The 12088-nt window shown below is 39.7% G+C and overlaps 1 protein-coding gene across 1 annotated transcript in view; it reads left to right on the forward strand.

The window, feature by feature from the left end:
• ZDHHC2 (zinc finger DHHC-type containing 2) overlaps positions 1-1104 on the forward strand; it is a 23209-nt gene extending 22105 nt beyond the window's left edge. The window contains exon 12 of the mRNA XM_026078175.1: positions 905-1104. The gene's annotated coding sequence lies outside the window, so the exon portion shown is untranslated. The remainder of the gene's footprint in view (positions 1-904) is intronic.
• Positions 1105-12088: the final 10984 nt, after the last annotated feature.

The raw sequence follows: 12088 nt of genomic DNA on the forward strand, positions 1-12088 counted from the left end.
TAAAAGAAAAGAGAGACCACCTTCAGAAGAGGTTAAGTGTTCCAAAGAGCAAGTGTAAAGCCACCTAAAGAGGGGCCTGGAAATCAGTTTTTGTCTCAGACCAATGTATGCACATCTTGAAAGAGCTAAGGAGAGCTAGTTTCTCTGGCATGAGCTGGTACCCATAGCTGTGTCTGAGATTTTACTATGCGGCACTTAAAAGTCTTTCTGGAGATGTAATGAAAGAGCTACATTATTGTGTGTGTGTGTGTATATATATATATATATATATACATATATAGCTGACATACAGCTGCTGGAATAAGAGCCCTTATCTGAAAATGTTCTTACAGTGTTTTTCCTTGCATTTAACTTTATTCCTTTATTGTCAATATTCTGAGTTATATTTGCTCCTGGGCACTGAATAGGATACTTTACTAAAGATGCTGAATCACAATATCAAAACCAACTAATCTCTCAAAAGCACTTTGACATGAAAAATACAGCCCACATACCTGCAAAGGTGTTGCTAATTTGAATTTTTATCCCGACTAAGGATATGATCAATCTGTATAGTTAATCAATCAGAAGACTAATAACTGAGACTACCAGATATAGTTCACACTAATGCAATACAGAATTGTTTTTTAATGATGTAGGTACTGTGAAGATTGCTCACTTGACTTTATAAATGTCCAGTGGCCAACTTACTATGTGGTCAGTTTTTAGTCACTGCCATGTGACGTGAATTAATAACATAACTGTGAAGTTAAGTCTCATATGCTCCTCTTCTTTAGTGTGTATGATTTTTATTCAGCTGTCATTTGCCATCTCCTTTGAGTTGATGAAACTTGTTGCAATAACTCCATTGTTAAGTATTCTTCATTTCTAAAAACACTTTTTGGAATTTTATGTTCTGTTCCAGTTCAAGAAAAAGCAGTTGTTGGAAGGAGGATATATTCTTCCAAAAATCAGCCCTATTGGCCCACTGTTCCTGTCTGCTGTTATGTGGATGTGCTCAGAAAATAAACTGACAGATAATTAGCTGTCTCCATATCACTGCTTGAAACATGAAACAAGACATACTACTTTTGAACCATAGAAAGAATGTTTCAGCTTAAAATTACTGTCCTTGAATGGTAAAAGATAATTCTGAGTATTATGAAATGAAAAAAGGGGGCTGAGGTTATTCTGCAAATTCTGTGGGTGGTTTTACTTTGATATTCAGCACAAGAAAAATGTGACCTTCTAACATATCAGTCCATGTTCTTGCCGTGGTTTTGAGAATTCACCTGTTAATTCAAATTGCTGCAAGTGGGTGACTTAAAAAACAAATTTTTGCACTACTGGCTTTATGGATTGGGAGAACAAGCAATGTTGATGGTGAATAATTGAGTGGCTTGGTGGACTGTATTTTCTTTTGCGCACTTGATAAGCTGTTTTTGAAGATAAGCCAGCCTGAGTGAAGTAGCAGGCTATATTTGGAACATGTTTAGAAAGCTTGATTGCAAAGGCTCCCTCTTCTCTCAGATATGCACCACCAATAGATTGCAAAGTTGTGGAAAGGGAAAAAACCTCCTGTGTTAATTGAGTACTATAGCTACAGTCAGTCACTTGTAAGCGGAGTGATATAAAGCCCACGTTCAGGTGGATAACTTATAAATGAACCTGGCCAACTGGGGATTTTGATGAAAGCTGCGCAGGACAGTCCTATGAAAGGGGGATTTTATTGTCCCTTTTGGAGCCCTTATCCCTGTAGGGAAAGGAATGTTGGCATTTCACTTTGATTCAGGAAGGCTTTGAACCTACCTGTGCTCCTGAGGGGCACTGTCCCACAAAATCCTAGTTTGATTAATCAATAGTTGTCTCATTTCTTTTCTCAGTTGTTCTTCAAGACACTTCATTTCTTATTGCATAACCCAAGGAATATTAAATACAATCAAGGAGATTTATTATCATAACTTGTGATATTTACATTTATAGGACAATGGACATTTGATTGTAATACCAAAAAGCCAAACGTGCTGCACATGGGAAACCCCTTTCAATGAAGTTAGGAGATATCAGCTTGCTTAGGATCAAAGTTTACCAGCCAGATAATAAAAGATGCATTATCAACCTTCAAAGTCAAGGAAGTTTCAGCAACACAAATCTAATTGTCTTGTGCCTTTCGTATACAATATGTTTATGGTATCACAGTGTTTACATTTAAATACAAAGTAATTGTATTATTCAGAAAACAACTTTAGGAGGAACTTAGTTACACTTTTGATGTGGCTGGATAAGAAAACTAGTCTAAAAAAAAAAAAAACAACAAAAAACCAAAAGACCTTTCAGACTAAGCTCAGTTCAATTGAAGCAGAAAAGTTCTTCTGTTCTCAAAACTGAATTACTTACCAGGCTGGTTCACAATGCAGATTCCAGTTGTTTATTATGGACTAGCAAACTCATTTAGAAAACTGGCACCATGACTAAGTGACAGATTTCTGAAAGCAAAAAAATCTTATCACTAACTCTTCTACAGGCAGGTAACTAAATTTTTTTTCCTAAATTTACAAGTGAAGTGATGATGGATGGCCATTGGAACACAAACATGGCTTTTTTTTTTCTATTAGGGAAAAATGTATTGGTTTTAACTTCTCTTTTCATCTCAAAATTTGACCAGCCTGAAAACATCCATTTCTTGCCAGAAGTGCCAGAGTATGGATTCCTTGATGTGGAACACTTTTAAACTAGCGTGAAGGTAGCATACAGTTTACATGATGCGACCATCTAGCAACCAAAAGTTTTTCATAGCTGTTTATTCAGTGCTGTTCTGTCAGCTTCCTTTGTATCAGTGGTTATTTAAAGGCTAACTTGTCAAGGAATAATGGGGAGAGGGGAAATATATTTTTAACACTTCAAATTCTCTTATCTGTATAGTCTTGGTTTTACATGGTTATTCAAGGGGAGGTTTGTCATGGAGCATGCATTTAAAATTACTGTAGAGTTGAAATTCAGCTTTAATGTAACTTGCTCTGTATTTTTACACAAAGACTAAGTTCAGATTTCCTCCCCAGCAAAATTCATAGTGGAAATAGATCTCTCTCAAATATAGATCTCACACTTGGCTTTCCACAGGAAGGAAATTGGCCTCCCTGTGTCCAGGAGCTCTTGGCAGGAGGTGGGATATATGTAGAGGAAGGACAAGGATGATATGGACTCAAGAAATGTGTATCTTCTCAATGTCTCAGAAGTCACGTTTAGAAAGCACAATAGCCCTAAACAATCTGCAGTATTGATGTAGCCACAGGCTGTCTCTCTAGTAGAAAACTGATGGAGTTATAGTGCCAGAAACATATGCTGATGAAAGGAAGGAACAGGGAAAGAGAAAAATGGAGGTGGCTCAGGTGCAAATGTTTGATGTGGCTGGCCCAGAGGACAGTAGCTGCACCTGAGCTCAGTATGACCATGAGCCATGCTCAAAGAGCAATGTCAGCAGCTTTTCAGAGTTCCTGGCAGTTCTGTCAGTATATGGTAAAAGTGAGCTAATCATGCGCCAAGTTACAGTTTCTGATTTGACTCTATTCTTGATTTTAAGCTCCCAAACACTTTGTGAAGTGAAAAATTGTCTTTCGGACATGGGAGAATTTCTGAGGAGGTGATGGAAGCAAGAATGCAGTGTTATTGGTTGTCAGTTTACACTGTTCTCTATATTCTTGCTAGGCACTTTACTACAGCCTTATGTGTAATTTCTGTAAATTGTTCATTTTTTGTTCTTTTTTTWAAAAAAAAGACTGCTTTATACTAAACTGTACAGTTAATCTTTACTAATCTACTTTTTTGCTAAATATAGCCCTGATATTTGTCTAAAGTATCCCTGCATTTCAAGCTTTAGGGGAAATTGGATGAGCTCTACAGATTCCTTAGGTGGGCCCGAGTCCCTGGTGAGGGCAGGGTTTAATTTATTTTGTATACATGTAAACAGTCATGTGAATCACTAGCCACTCAGGTCTGTGCAACAAGCTTTCTTAATCTGTAGGTTAGAACAATCCAATACATGTCTGCTCCAGAAGTAGTCCACACATGTTCTGTATCAACTAATGTACTGAAATGATGTAATTCTAGAAGTTGTCACAGAGCTATTTTTATTAAGAAAACAAAACACCTAAGATACTGGTGAGATCCTTCCATTAAGCTATTTACTAACAGACACCAGACAACTGCTGATATGCACTTTAATTCTTTAACTTGAAAAAAACCTGTCCATCTTAAGTTGTAGATTTAAAGCTCTTACATAGTCTACAACTGKGGGCAGGTAACTAATGAAACACTTGTAATTTTTCTTTTGACTGTGTACTTCTACTACTAATCAGGGTCTTCAAGCAAAACTTCAGCATGGCTGGAAGAAGCAAGTTTGATCTGAAGTGTCTGTTTTAGTGCATGGTATTGAATTTCTGAAGCATAATTCTTTAACTGTTTTGTTGGTTCTAAACTGAAACTGAAATATAGTTCTTGCCCTGATTCAATTGACTAATATGTTGGATGGGGGGAAAAAAATCTTTAGTGTACAACTTTGCCACTTGTTAATGTATTGYTCGCATAAATAAATATTTCACATTCAGCAAATCATGTACAGAGTAGTCTTTAACCTGCTACTTTCAGTTTCACTGACAATGTACTAATTACACTAAGTCCCACCGCCCCCAGCTTTTCCAGAGATCTTGACTTTTCCAGGTAAGTTCTCTTTCTCCAGTTTAACTGCTTGTTCCATAGCACTGTGAAACAGGGAATCCTTTTCAGGCTGTTGTTTGTGAAGCATTCCCTGTGTCCAAACTGGCAGAGCACATACAGCCCTTTAACAACTGCACTTCTTTGGATACTGTTAAAGGGCAAAAGGTAGGTTTGGGTCAGTCAGGAGCTGAATATTCTTCCTGGAGGAAGGTCCTCTCTGGGGGCTTGTTCCTAAGCCCTTGTTACTTTAGGGAATTGAGGAGCCATAAAGACGCAGAGTGTTTTATGCAGAATTGTGCCTCTTTACACAGCTCTCCATGAGAGCTATCACCAGTCCCTCCCATGCCAGAGTCTCCTCTCCATCTGACTCCATCCTCTGTATTTTGCTAACACTCTTCACTAGGAAAGTGTTAGATCCACCTCTGGTGCTGAGAGGAATTAGTTACTGTCTACTCAGGGCCTCAAAAAAAAAAAAATGCAGGAACATTTGTGTAAAGTAGAGTCTGTGACTGAGATTAAAGCAACTCTCACCTGTTACACACATTTCAGACATGCCTTGTAGTAGCTACAACCTTTTTCCACCCTGTTTCTACAGAAGTGTGGATTTTTTTTTATTAAAACCCCTCCATAAATATTTGTATTGAACCATAAATGAAAAAGGTTCAAGCTAATGAAGGTACTAAAGCTAAGACTGGAAAAATGTATAGACCAATCTATCCAATACCATAATTCAAAAAAAAAAACGACCAACCACACACACACCCACACACAAAACCAAAACCTCAACATACTTGTTAAACCATATGGATGATGGTGTCTTTCTTGCCACATGCACCTACCACTTTTTCATCAGTGACCAGGAAAGAGGACAGGAAAAGCAGCAGCTTTTTGGGGTAACATTTTGAGCAAGCATCAGACTTAAGAAAAGCTTTGCCTGCTTTCCCTTTATAGTTTTTCAGTTTTCCCCTTTTTTGATTTCTGGTCATCATTTTCCTCCCACTCCTTTCAGGGTTTCATTGTGGATAGGCAACTCCTTCATTTCTCAAAGTTATCCTCATGGCACCCATCACTGAAATACAGTAAATTAGTCAACCTGAAATATGACTTCATAGTTTCCAGCATTTGGGGCAATAGCCCAGATCACAGAAGTGCAGTCTCAAGCAGATGGACCCAACAGTTTGATTGCAGCAGTTGGAGGAGTGTGCCATAAGCCATGCCCCCTTTCCCACCTCCAGCATGCTCACAGCATAACTGATTGGCATATCTGGAACAGACCCAAGGCTTCCTGACAACCACCATTTTGTGAAGACTTTTTTCTTTTTTTCCTCCTGAAAACAGAAAAATTCTTAGTTCATGTAGGAAGGAGACCTGTTTGTTTTTAAAGGCAAAATACACTAAGTATACAAACTCTTTGTTACAGCCTGAACAATAGGAACCTATGACCAGTTATTTTCCATATAAACTCAGAGATTAAACTGAACAGTAGTTCAAACAGATACTGGCACAGCACACAAAGTCAGTAGCTTAGTGCTGGCATAAGCACACTAGCAGTTAACCTTCTTACTAAAACACCACCATAGATACAACAGATGCTCTACTGCATGCAGAGGGACAAGAACGGAGGGGAAAAAAAGGAGCTTGCAAAGCTCAGCTATTACGTAGTGAAAGGTAAATAAAAGATACTGTCAACAATTTAATGGTTTTCTTTTTCTTTTTTTTAGAAAACACTGTTCCAGATGGTAAGGTGACCAGTGCAACCACAGCTTTCAATTGCTGTCCCATAAAACATAGAATATGCTCTCTGCAATGCAGCACAACCCTCCAAATTCAGCTGTTTTTGATTACTCCTTCACAGAGAAGGCTTCCCCTCCCTCCATCTCTCTCCCCCATTTTACCCARTACTCTTAAATGAAGCAAGTATTTCATGAGATCAGGAAGCAAATTCTCCTGCTTCAGCAGAGGCTAAGAAAATAGGTCTCATCAGCGACCATCATTGGCAGAAAAAGGATGAGACAAGGCTCTGAAAATCCAACAGTGCTCTGAAATCAGATCGTCGCATTTGCAGCAATGAACACAATTCATTGCCGGTCCAAGGTAGGTAAAGTAACTGCAGGAGAATCATCCTCATTCTTTACTATACCTGCTTAGGCAACATGGAAGAAAACACCAAAATAAATCTCCTATAAAGCAAACCACATTCAAGTTCAGTTATACCAGGAAAAAAGCTTCATGTTATGAATGGGAAGGTACAATGAGACAATCTAAGAGTTCTACTTTACATAAAATCAAGTTTTATCATTTGTGAGATTTGGCTCAAACATGCTACAAATTCTGTTGGAGGCTTTTAGCTTTCTTTGTCATCACTGACTTGGTGCTGATAGATAAAAATCTTAAGTCTATTTTATTTAAAAGCTAGTTAGCATAATAATTTTACAAGTTAATGAACTGCACTGAACCAAGGCCATCCTAAATCAATTAAAATCATGTGAATATTAAACAGTAGGTGTTTCCTGGGAAAGTCCTAAAACCTGATTCATTGTGGAAGTAATTTAAGTGTATTCAACTAGCTTAAGCTAGCTAACTTCAAGCTTGAGATACCAGTTGGAAGTTTAAAACACAAGACACAGAAATGCATGTTGTCAAGTAAAAGTGATGCTTGAGAAAGTGAAAAAAAATAGGACACTAAAAAAATGATTTACTGTCAGGAAGCTTGACTGAAATTAAGATGCTTGGGTTCAAGGGTTTTTTTTCCTTTCTTTGAACGATACATTGGTTAATATGTAGCACACTTCAAAAAAAATCAGCAATATCTGGACTTATAAAGGTACATTTTCATTCATTTTGCCTACTGATTTACTTAGCCCTTCACTCATTTTTCTAAGTGGCAGCAAAAGAGAGGGATTACCCAGAAGAGTTTCATGGAGCTAAACAAGCACTACCACTCAAGAAAGATTGAAYGTTCAACTAAAGATTAAATGCAAGATTTCTTCAGCACTAACACAAGATATAATTTTTTCATTTAATAGTTCTAAATAAAATTTTCTAAAATTGTATCATCTGCCCTTGGCTTTTAATGAGAAGAACAACTTAAAAGATAAGTTTGACTTTGTAACTTTTGTTCTGAAGTATACCCTTTTACCATCACTGCTGAACAATTAACAGAAATGCAACTTGTAACCCAGCAAGAGTCAGTGAACTGGATTTATGTACAGCCGTACAAGCAACACACTTGTTATCAACCAGCTTCTCCCATTGTGACTAATCATCCTCTTAACAAGTTATTCAGATCCATGGCTCGCTCTCTGCAATTGCTTCCGTACTTCAAGCAATACTTGCTGAAGTACCTTTGATGAAGTAATTTTAAGTTAAGCAAAAATAGACTGAAAACAACTTTGCTTCTCCAAAGTGCATTGTCCCCTTCTGCTTAAAGAGCGTAGGGTGCCCACAACCTGAAAGCCTAAGTAACAAAGTGGTACCAACCATGTATCTGTTCTTTCAGCAAAACACAACATGGCAGGAGTGAAAACATATATGTGCAGAAAGAGAGCAGACCTTCCATGACACAGGCTGTCTGCATGAGTTACATCTTGCAGTCCACACTATCCAACATGAAGTAACTACTCAGTCTTCAAGAGACTAGATGGACTGTCATCGGGGTGACCAACAAGCATTTGCAAGTACCTCATAGCTGCAGGACACCCATACTAGGCCTCATGTATTTGAGGTTTAAGGATCCAATGCAGTCTAGGGAAATGTGCTTTAATATCACAGAATCATGCAATAGTTGAGGTTGGAAGGGACCTCTGGAGACCCCAAGTCTCCTGCTCAAAGCAGGGTCAACTAAGCAGGTTGCTCAGGCTTGYGTCCAGCTAGTTTTGAGTATCTCCAGGCACGGATACTCARCCACCTCTCTTGGACAACCTGTTCTAGTGTTCAATCACCCTCACAGTAAAAAGGATTTTTTTTGTGTTCAGATRGAACTTCCTGTCTTCCAGTTTGTGTGCATTGTCTCTTGTCCTGTCACTGGGCACCATGGAGAAGAGTCTGGCTCCACTTTCTTCAGTCTCCCACATCAGGTATTTATACACAGTGGTAAGATCCCCCTGAGCCTTTTCTTCTCCAGACTGAACAGTCCCAGCTCTCTCAGCCTCACCTTGTATGAGAGATGCTCCAGCCCCTTAATCATCTTCACAGCCTTTCACCAGTCTTGTTCCAGGATGGCCACATCTCTCTCATACTGGGGAGTGCACAACTGGACCAAACACTCCAGGTGCGTCTGTCCAGGGCTGAGTAGAGGGGAAGGATCACCTCTCTCCACCTGCACCCAGGAGGCTGTTGGCCGCCTTTGCCCCAAGGGCACATTGGTGGCTCATGATCAACTTGCTGCCCACCAGGACCCCCATGTCCTTCTCTGCACAGCTGCTTTACAGCTGGTCAACCCCCAGTCTGTCCCGGTGGCTGGGGTTATCCCTTCCCAGATGCATGACTCAGCACTTTTTTGAACTTCATGAGGCTCCTCTCTGCCCATTTCTCCAGCCTGTTGAGGTCTCTCTGAATAGCAGCAGACACATTTGGCACATCAGCCACTCCTCCCAGTTTTGCATTATCTGCAAACTTGGTCCCATCATGCAGGTCATTAATGAAGATGTTAAAAAGTATTGGCCCTTACAGGACACCACTAGTGACTGGCCCCCAGCTGGACTTCATGCCACTGATCACAACCCTCTGAGCACAGCAGTTCAGCCAATCTTCAGTCCACCTCAGTGACCCCTTATCTAGCCCATACTTCATTAGTTTGTCAATGAGGATGTTACAGGAGACAGTGTCAGAAGCCTTGCTACAGTCAAGATAAACGACGTCCACTGCTTTCCCCTCATCCACTGAGCCACTCACCTCATCATTGAAGGCTGTCAGGTTGATCAAGCATGATTTCCCCTTCATAAATCCAGGCTGACTATTTCCAATCACCTTCTTGTCCTTAATAATCCTGGAAACCATTTCCAAACATATCTGCTCCATTACTTTCCAGGGATTGAGGTGAGGCTGATCAGCCTGCAGCTCTCTGGATCCTCCTTCTTGCCCTTCTTGAAGACAGGGTTGACATTTGCTCTCTTCCAGTCCTCAGACCCCTCTCCCAAACGCCATGACCATTCAAAGAAAATCAAGAATGGCCTCACAACRACATCAGCCAGCCCTTTCAGCACTCACATGCGTATCAGGTTCCATGAACTTGTGTATGTCCAGTTTCTTTAAGTGTTTCCTAGCCTGATCCTCCTCCACCGAGGGTAAGTCTTCCTTGTTCCAGACTTTCCCACAGGTCTCAGGGGCCTGGGATTCCCGAAGGCTGGTCTTACTTGTAAAGACCAAGGTGAAGAAGTCAGTCAGTTCCTCAGCCTTTTTCATGTCCTTTGCCACTAGGGCTCCTGCCCCATTCAGTAACAGGCCCACATTTTCTCTAATCTTCATTTTACTGCTGATATACCTGTAGAAGCCCTTCTTGTTGCTGTTTAAGTCCCTCACCAGATTCAACTCCAGATGGACTTTTGTTTTCTTAACCCCGCCCCTGGATGCTCAGACAGTGTCTCTGTATTCCTCCTGGGTCACCTGTCCCTGCTTCCACCTCTTGTAGGCTTCCTTTTTATGTTTGAATTAACTTGGAAGCTCCTTGTTCATCAGTGCAGGCTTCCTGCCACTTTTGCTTGATTTCCTGTACATGGTGATGAACCATTCTTGAGCTTGGATGAACCAGTCAGATATGATTAGAGAAAATTTTTGGATGTCAGAGGTTATAGGTCATCCTCAAATTCACATAGAAAAAGCCTCAGATATTCCAGACCTATTTTTTCTGTCTCAAGGATCCCTCTTGGCTAGCTTCAATGAGCAGAGATTCATGCTTAAAAATAAGAAAAAAAGTGACAGAGAACATAATGTTCCTGGAACAGACTCATTTGACTTCCAAAGCCAAAAATGCAAGTGAATAAAAATAATAATAAAAATCAAACATAACAGTTTTTGATATTATATTTCTTCTAACAAACCTATTCAAACAATAGCTTTTAAATGGATTGGGAAGAACACGGGCCTGGAAAGAGGATTCTTGTCTCTGAACAAAAAGGTGCATGTCTAGACAGCTGGAACTGTGCCTACACATTTGTTTTCACAAAAGCAATTAATCCTGTCCACTTTGGAAACATTTAGATTTTAGAAACTCTGCACTTTACAAGTAATAGTCCTATAAATGAGAAGAAAAGCTTTTTTCATAATCTCTACAACTGGCCATTTAAATCACTCCTTAATGGAAACAAAATCTAATTTTGCCAAGGAAACTGAATGCTGCACAGACATCTCCCAGCTGTAATCAACTCTCATCCACAGACAGGTCACATCTGATCAGACCAAGAGTTCTCACATGGAATAAAGCATAATCTTAATTTCACTCTGGTGACTTTTGAGGACAGCTTTTCCTACTGGAAGGAGACAAAAGAACAGAACTGCTTGAAGCCAAATACCCCACGAGAATTTTGGGCTAGGCTTACGCAAACTCAGCCTGGTCCTGCTGGCTGCATGCTCATTAGCAGCTGGGACACACAAGATGCACACCTAGCACATACCTTTTGGGTTAGCTTCTTCCAAAGGGAGCCCCAGCTCCAACAAGTTAATGATGTGAAGCAAAGCACAGCATGTGGGATGCCCAGCAGTCACTTCAGAAGCACATCCCAAACCAAACTAAAACTCTACTGTAAGCACATATTCGGAAGCCTCTGAAGACTTCCTTTGTCCACAGCTAAAAAGTTACTTCAAAACGAAAACCCAAAGTTCTTCTAAAGAAGTCATTTCCTTCAAAGGTTAACCACAGAGAGCTGTACCAGTATGCTTTGGGCAAAGCTACTAATATTTTAAACAATGTATCAGACTTCAGGGGTTACTTCATTACTTGTGCGTGCAAAACTTCCACTGAAGCCTAGAGTTCAAATGTTAAAAGACAAGGCTGATGTCACAGTAAAAATGCATACCCGTTTTTCTGTTAAATATCTTCTCATGAAAGCCAAAGACAGCCACAGTTAAAAAAATAAACTAAATCACATCACCTTATGCATCAAGGTACAAAAAGAAATTACTAATGGGATTTGGATGCCTCAGTAGTAAATTGTACTCACCACTCTAGCAACTCAGGTCAGTAGGAATGAAATAACTAGAAGCCTGTAAAAAGAATTCTGCTCCTCTCCCTTAACAGCAATGAACTGATGGTGGAATCAGTCAGCGAGCAGGGAATTAGATAATTTTATAAACATATGAAAGAGAGCTATTGAGCTTAAGCAAAACAGTAAACAAAATTAAACTGGATATAATACACACATTCTAGGAAAAATTTTGCAACAAAAGCACCAGTCTGTAG

Source organism: Apteryx rowi, unplaced genomic scaffold, assembly GCF_003343035.1.
Source record: "Apteryx rowi isolate R43461 unplaced genomic scaffold, aptRow1 scaffold_472, whole genome shotgun sequence".
NCBI lineage: Eukaryota > Metazoa > Chordata > Aves > Apterygiformes > Apterygidae > Apteryx > Apteryx rowi.